The sequence below is a fragment of the Marmota marmota genome, unplaced genomic scaffold, assembly GCF_001458135.2.
Source record: "Marmota marmota marmota unplaced genomic scaffold, marMar, whole genome shotgun sequence".
Lineage (NCBI taxonomy): Eukaryota > Metazoa > Chordata > Mammalia > Rodentia > Sciuridae > Marmota > Marmota marmota.
The window spans coordinates 524,872-533,075 of NW_025999990.1; the positions used below are offsets into that span (position 1 = coordinate 524,872).

Here is an 8,204-nt window from a genome sequence, read left to right on the forward strand (position 1 = left end):
AAAAAAAAAAAAAAAAAAAAAAAAAAAAAGAAAAAGAAAAAGAAAAAGAAATTATGAATCTCTGCCCTCAAAACCCTTGTAGTGTAGTTGGGTCATGCAGAGATGAGGTTGTGGTCTTCATCTTCATCTTCAGGACATTAAAGGCCCCATGTTTTCTCAGTCCAAGAGGCTTAGAGACTGCAGGGTCCTGCATTGCAGGAGAGAGGTACTGTAGTAGAATCTTGTATTGCATAGGCTTTGAAGTCAGATTCAAATTTATCTCATCTATTAACATAAATTCATAAGCTGTGTACATTTAAAATTTTCATCCTTTTTGTATCTTAGTTTCCTTTTTTTGTAAAACCTGAGTGACAGTATAATATCTACGATATGTTTATGTACACTTGAGGATTAAACAAACAACAAGAAGCCTTAGTACAGAGACTGGACTATGGTAAGTGCCTAATATATTATGGCCTTCATATAGAGCAGCCTGTTGGCCTTTTTTTTTTTTTCTTGGAACTTATTTGTCCCAGGAAGGGCCCAAAGACCAAAATAACTACAGCAGTATTGAACATTCCGACAATACCAATGCAGAGGTGCATTTTTCTATTGAGAGCAACTTACCCCTGATAGAAAAAGATCAATTGAAGGCGTTGTGAAAAATCGAATTTGCTTTTTTCCCTCAGGGAAATATAAAATAATGAATGTACTGACTTTTAAGAACAAGGAACACAACACTTTACTCAATAAATACACTGAATAGATTTCTGGAACTTTAAGGGACCTCAGAGACCATCCAATATAATTTCTTTACTTAATAGATGAGACAGCTGAGGGCCAGAAATATAAACTGTCATAATTATCCTTCATGATCATGACAGCCCACAGGAATATACCCTTTACCTCCAAGTCTTAACTCCTAGAATTTTTCTACTAAATTATGTACCTACTTGGTCAGTAAGACAACAGGGGGAAGAAAAGGAAAAAGAGGAATCTGAGAAAACAGAAAAGGAAAAGAAGTTAGAGAATGAGGGAGATATATGTGGAAAAAAGGAAATTGAGGGAGAATAAAAAAAAGATGGTCATTTACAACAGCAGTAAGATTTCATTAAATGTATGTCATGCCAACCTAGCTTGCTTTTTGATGAGGTTCTGTCATTCCGAATGAATGAATGAATGAATGAATGAATGGCAGTACCTCATCCCCAGTTGGGAGTCTATTGCAATTATCCAGGTGAGAAATGTTAATGACTTGGATGAGGGTGGCAGCAATAGACATGGTTCCAGAGGTTGAATTTAGGAGCTGTTTTAGAGAGTTAGAGATATATATTTTGTGATTGATGTTGGGAGATAAATGAATGGAAGAGTAAAAAGGGCAAATCCAAACTTTTTGACTTGAGTAATTAGGTGAATGGCGATATCATTTAGTAAGATGGGGAAGTCTTTGGATATGTTATGTTTGAAATGTCCAGGAAAAATTCTGAGTATAGAGTTGGATGTTTGATTCTGGAGCTCAGGAAAGAGAGCAAGGCTGGAGATATAAATTTGGGATTTGTCAGTATAAAGATATTTATGGGACTGGATGAGATCATCTAGGGCTGGAATGGAAATAGAAAGGAGAAGAATGCTGAGATCTGGCTCTAGAGTGCTCCATCTTTTAGAGGGCTAGCAGAGGAAAGAGGGTCAGCAAAGGAAACCAGGTAGTTAGTAGTTGGGGAAATTTTGAAGACATGGGTTATTTGGAGTTTTTAATCAAATAATTCAATAGGATTATTTATGGTGGGAGAATGGAAATATAGCATTTGGGTTAGATAGTAAGGCATGTAGGTGAGTTTTGGACTGTGCATACCAAAATCTCCAAGAATGGATTAGAGGGGACATGAAGAAGATTTGGAGGAGAGTACCTCAAGTCTTGCCTCTGCACCATGAAAGCGATTAAAATCTCTAGAGTGGGAAGAATTTGGGTCAGCTGTGAAGATGGAGAGATCATTACCACATCAGAGATTAGATTTTAAAAGACCGGGCAAGCTGTAGGAGCTGCTCCATATAGAAATCTGTCGTGCAAGCCAAGCAGGGTGTGATGGGGGCCTGGCCCGAAAGGGAGGTGGTGGGAGTGGAGCATTGGATTGAAAAGGAAAAGTTGGCAACATTTTGTGACTGACTGGATATAGGCAATGAAGAGAGGAAAGAGGCCCAAATGATTCAAGGGTGCTATAATTAATTTATATTTTTAGTGTAGGAATGAAGAATAATTTAAAAAAAGAAATCATGAACTAGTAACTCATCATTTACCGGAGCTGTTAGTAACTCTGATAGTTTGAATTTACATACTTTCTTCTGTATATTGCTGGGATAATAAAAATTTAGTAAAAATTATAGTGAATTGGCTCTCCCAATCTTAAAAGATTACTAATTAACCAATTAATGTGTTTCTGTTTGCATAAAAGCTGATAGCTGAGGCCAAATGGTGTAATAAGATCAGTTTAGACTTTGCTTTTTGGTGGTCTGCCAGGTGAATATTGGTATAATTAAATTTATTTATGAGGCACTGACCATTTGAATTGCCGTGTGAGGGCTTAAGTTATTTAACAGAACCTTTCTCTTCTGCTTAACTAAATGACACTCATCTTAACCCTTCAGGAATCAGTGACATTTGGCCAAGGTGTGAGATTTCTGCCCAACACTGAAGATGCTTTTAGTCATTGGAATGTGCGAGTGCCTTGCTTGAAAGATCTGGACAACCCAGGGACTTGGGCTAAGCTTCTGAATGGTGCTCACTAGTGAAGCAGTCATGTTCAATTTTCTTAGGGGGAAGAAACCTTTCAAGCACTTATTTATATAAGCACTCATTTCCATATAATTGCTTTCCTGCCCTAGTTTGAACTCAGGTATTTCCGTGAAAGGAGTGATTATTATTGCTTTAAAAATTCTCAAATTTTGACTTTTCTAATAATCCCGATGGAATCAGTCCAAGTTCAGAAGTTTTACTATATATGTCATTTTGTGCACTTTAACCTGATTTGCTTATGTAAGAACATCAGTTACTTAAAGAAAACCTTCTACCTCCCTCTGCCAAGTTTTGGACATGATGACATATTTAGATGAGTTGAATAAGTATTAGAGGAGTAGAAATCTAGAGCTGGAGTGGAAATCAGACATCCTCTATTCTACTTCCTTTCTTTTTCAGATGAGGGAGCAGAGGTCTAACAAGGTGAGTTATTTGGTCAAGTTCATGCATCTGATCAATTGCAGAGATACCATGCTCTCACTGCATCCAGGTCATTCACGATTTTGGTTTGTCCCATTGCTGGTGATGTTAACTTTGGTCACTTGGTTAGGGTGGAATCTGTCAGATTTTTTCATTATAAAGCTATTTTTTTTCCTTTTGTGATTATTAGGTGTGTGTGTGTGGGTAGTATTTTGAGACTATGTATGTGTTTCTTTCCTTGATGGACTTTTATTGTCCATTACCAGTTGATGCTTTTTGGTTGAATTGATTTTAACTATGGTGTTTACCAAATGGTGATTTTCTAATTCTATTATTTCTTCTACAAAGATTAGTTGTGTAACAGTGGTCCACTTTATACTTTGAATATAACCCTTGCTATTCTGCCACTGCAACTTATATTTGAAATGGAAATGTTTCTTTCCCTTGCTCTCTTCCTGCTCCTCCCTAATCTCTTCCCCTCCCCGATCTCAGGGGAAACAGGATTACCTTTCTTCCCCATCCTTGGCAGAGTTATTTGTCCCTGCTTACACACCCACCATAGGAACAAGTAATCCAGACTTTGGGGATGGTACCAGAAGATCTCAGAAATGACTGTCTCCCAAATTAACAAGTAAATTATAACTTCAAACAGAGAACATGTGGAATGTAGCCTTTGAGTTAATTCTTTAAAAGCCCCCTATTCCTGCTGATGGATTACCTCTCAAGAAACTCTGTTTCTCCTTTGCTAGCAGAGCAATAAAACTTCTTTTTCCTTTTTCTCAAAACCATGACCTTGTTATTGGCTTGACATTAGGTACAAGAACTGAGCATTCAGCAGCAGTTGGAATTCTACTATAAGAAAGTATTCTCTTTCTGCACCTAGACCCTTATATTGGTTTGGATTCATGGATTTCTATTTATGCAATGGATTATAATGTAATTATGAGTAATAGTATGTATGTATGTTTACAACCTATTTTGATGTTTGAGTACCCTATAGGCCTGTGGAAGTTATTTCAAGTTGGGTCCTGTGTCCCTTGACATGGCTCCTTAATTTTATTTTTCTATTTATTTATTTTTTATTGTGGCAAAATACTTATAAATTGGGGCTGGGGTTGTGGCTCAGCAGTTGAGATCTCACCTAGCATGTTCGAGGCTCTGGGTTCAATCCTCAGCACCACATAAAAATAAGTAAATAAAATAAAGATAATTGTGTCCAATTGCAACCAAAAAATAAATATTTAAAAAATACTTATAAATTTACTATTTTAACCATTATTTTAAATTTTAACTATTTTAAGTGTGTTATTCAGTGGCACTAATTGTGCAACCATCCTCATTACCTAGTTCCAGATAATTTTTTCATTATCTCAAATAGAAGCCCTATATTCATTTGGCATTCGCTTGCTTCCCATTTTTTCCTCCTGACAAGGACAAATCTGCTTTCTGCTTTAATAGATTTGTCTATTTGAGATGTTTCTGGATGTTTTATGTATATGGAATTATACAATACGTGTTATTTTGTGTCTGGCTTATTTCACTCGGCATATGTTATTCCAGGTTCATCCACATTGAAGTATGAGTCAGTACTTATTTCTTTTTTCTAATTAAATAATATTCGATTGTGTAGATATACCACATTTTGTTTATCCATTTGTCTGTCAATAGACATTTGGTTGTTTATATCTTTTGGTTACTGTGAATAGTAACACAATGAAAATTCATACATAGGTTTTGGTTTGGACACTGTTTTCAATGTTTTGGGTGTATGCCTAGGAGTGGCATCACTGGGTCATATGGTGATTCTGTATTTAACATGTGAGGAAACTTTCAGCTGTATTCCAGACACTGCTCCATTTTACATTTCTGTTATGGTTTAGACATGAGGTGTCCTCTAGAAGCTCATATGAGACACAAAGCAAGAAGTGTCAGAGGCGAAATGATATGGTGATAAAGAGTTTTAACCCAATCAGTGGATTGATCCCATGATAGGATTAAGTGGGTGGTGACTATAGACAGATAAGGTGTGGCTGGTATAGGCAGATAAGCTCTCTGGGGCTGTGCCTTTGATGTTTATATTTTGTCCCTGGTGAGTGGGGCTCTCTCTCCGCTTCCTTGTTGCCATGTCCTGAGCTGCTTTCCTCCTCTGCACCCTTCTGCCATGATTTTCTTTCTACTTCATCTAGGGACCAAAGCAATGGAGTCAGCTGTCCATGGACTGAGACCTCAGAAACTGTGTGTGCCAAATAAATTTTTCTTCCTCTAAAATTGTTCTTGTCAGGTGTTTTGGTCACAGGGTGAAAAATCTCACTAAACCATTTTCTATCTGCAGTAGATGAGGATTCCGATTTTTTCACATCCTTGCTAACCCTTATTTCCCATTCTAGTGAGTGTGAAGTGGTAGCTGACTGCAGTTTTGATCTGCATCTCCCTAATAACTGATGATGTTGAGCATCTTTTCATGTACTTTTTTCAACATTTCTGGGTCTTCCTTGGAGGAATAAATAACCAACTCCCTTTTAGTTAGGTCATTCGTCTTTTTGTTGTTAGAATGATGCTGTTTTTTATATATTCTATAATCTAGATCCTTATCAGATACTTAGCTTGCAAATATTTAATTTTGCAGGTTGTATTTTCACTTTTGATTGATATTCTCTTTGATGAATAAAACATCTTAAATTTTGATGAAGTCCAATTTGTCTATTTTTCTTTTGTTGCTATGCTTTTGGTATGATACCTAAGAAAATATTGACAATTCCAAAGTCATGAAGACTAAATCCTATGTTTTCTTCTAAGAGTTATAGTCTGAGCTCATACATTTTGGACTTTGATCCATTTTGAATTAATTTTTTTGGGCATGGTGTGAAGTAAGGTCCAACTTCATTAGTGTGTGTGTGTGTGTGTGTGTGTGTGTGAAAGGGCCATCTTTGTTCTTTTGAAAGTAGGTATCATTTCTCTTTGCACCATTTGTAGAAGAGACTGAGCCTGCCCTCTTCACCATTTTTTTTTTGAATGTCTTAAAATGTAGATTAGTTCAATATTTTGGGCTTTCACTCCACAGCCCTGGAAATAGGCATTTGTCCAAGAATCCTTGGTTCTTTTTACAAACTGGTATTCAGAAACCAAGATTTGGGCTGGGAGGTATAGCTTAGTGGTAAAGCACATAGTGCATGAGGGAGGCCCTGACTTCCATCCTTAGTACCACCAAACCAAACAAACCCCAAAGCAAACAAAAAAACCCAACCAAGAGTTGGGCACTAGATGTGTTCAATCCTTTTGGAAGTTGATGCGTCTAGTCCCTCTCCATGGACAGAGCTATGTACACAATTACCCCACCCCCACATTGAAAACCTTGTACTGATACTTCCCATTCCAGGCCAACATCATACAGTGCATTCTAATGTTTTCTTTTTGTTTGTAACTTTTTTCTCTAAAGTGACATGATTTCTGTTTTCCTCCATATATTAACTCACTGTGACCAGCCTCTTTCCAACATTGCTCCTCTGCACAGATGACCTCCTCACTCCACATGGAGCTAGTGCTGGCTGTGCCCAGCTCTGTCCTGAGGAGGCATTGCTCCCTCTGCTTCAGCTTGCTCAGCTCTCAGTAGGCTGCAGGGATGATCTCATTTTGCTCAAGCAAAAGAGACTCTCCATGCTGAGCTGCTGCGGCTACTTCTCTCCCCATAATCCCTGGATGCCTGCCTTGCTTGGACTCACCTAATGGGTTTCAGGATGAATTTTAACACAGCAAGAAAGGAAGGGAAAGAAGGAAGGAACAAAACCCATCAGTTTCTAGGCTTATCATTTTTTTTCATAATCCTACGCCATTTCTTTATGTTTCATACACTTCTTGCTGAAGTGTATCCTCTCATAATTATTTTCAGGTCTTTGGCAGATGAATTAAGTAGCTATGAAATTCTAGCTTACCATGATTTTTAAAAAAATTTTCACTGTACTTTAAAAAATATTTTTAGTTGTAGATGTACATGATAACTTTATTTTATTTATTTATTTTTATGTGGCGCTGAGGATCAAATCCAGTGCTTCACATGTGCTAGGCAAGCACTCTACCACTGAACTACACCCCCAGCCCAGATATTTACCTATTTTGTGGCGTGTTTTACCTTATTGTTATGGAAGAATGCATCTTTTTTTTTTTTTTTTTTTTTTTTACTNTCTCTCATTAGGATATATATATATATATATATATATATATATATATATATATATATATACACACACACACACACACATACATATATATGTATTTATTTATTGCCCCCCTTCCTTAGGTATAGTAGTGATAAAAGTTAAAGGGGAGGAAAAGGGAAGTTACTTGGGAATAAGAGTGATCAAATTATGTTATGTGCATGTACAAACATGGCATAATGAATCCCACTATTATGTATAGTTCTAATGCACCAACAAAACAAGTTGAGAAACTCTGCAGAAGTCAGCTGTTTTGTTCAGTATACTTTCATAATCAGTGAGCCTGATTCCCCATTATCTATGGAAGTTTTAAGCTCTTGGACTCATGAAGAGCTGAGCTCTTGGCTACCTAACCTTACTTAGCTGCAGCCTGGCCCTCAGTTCTACATTTCTGTTCTCTGGAGACATTTACCTCATTTTGGAATATGATACTTCTTTCTCTTTTTGTATTCTATCACATATTGCTTTATATTTTGACCCTAAAAGGGTAATCAAAGCATGAACTCATTGCACTATCTTGACTGGAAATCAATGTTTATTATTTTATTTACCAATTGCTACTTTAATGCCTTCGACTTTTTCCCCCTTATAACTTTTGAGACTTATAATACAGGAATATCCATCTGTTAGGTGTCAGTTACAACCAGTCAGTTATCTATGCTTTACTGTCCAGCCTAGCATTTTTGGGGTTGCTGAGTAATATTCATCCTTTTTAGAAGGGCCATCTTCAATAGGAGGTTCTGACTTTTTTTTTTTTAAATATTGATTTTTTAGTTGTAGTTGGACACAATACCTTTATTTTA

At 36.7% G+C, this 8,204-nt stretch overlaps 1 long non-coding RNA gene across 1 annotated transcript in view; it reads left to right on the forward strand.

The window, feature by feature from the left end:
* LOC125617779 overlaps window positions 1-7,799 on the forward strand; it is a 17,844-nt gene extending 10,045 nt beyond the window's left edge. Inside the window, exons 2-3 of the long non-coding RNA XR_007348894.1 lie at window positions 1,879-1,882; window positions 7,514-7,799. This is a non-coding gene — a long non-coding RNA (uncharacterized LOC125617779). The remainder of the gene's footprint in view (window positions 1-1,878; window positions 1,883-7,513) is intronic.
* The last annotated feature ends 405 nt before the right edge of the window (window positions 7,800-8,204 follow it).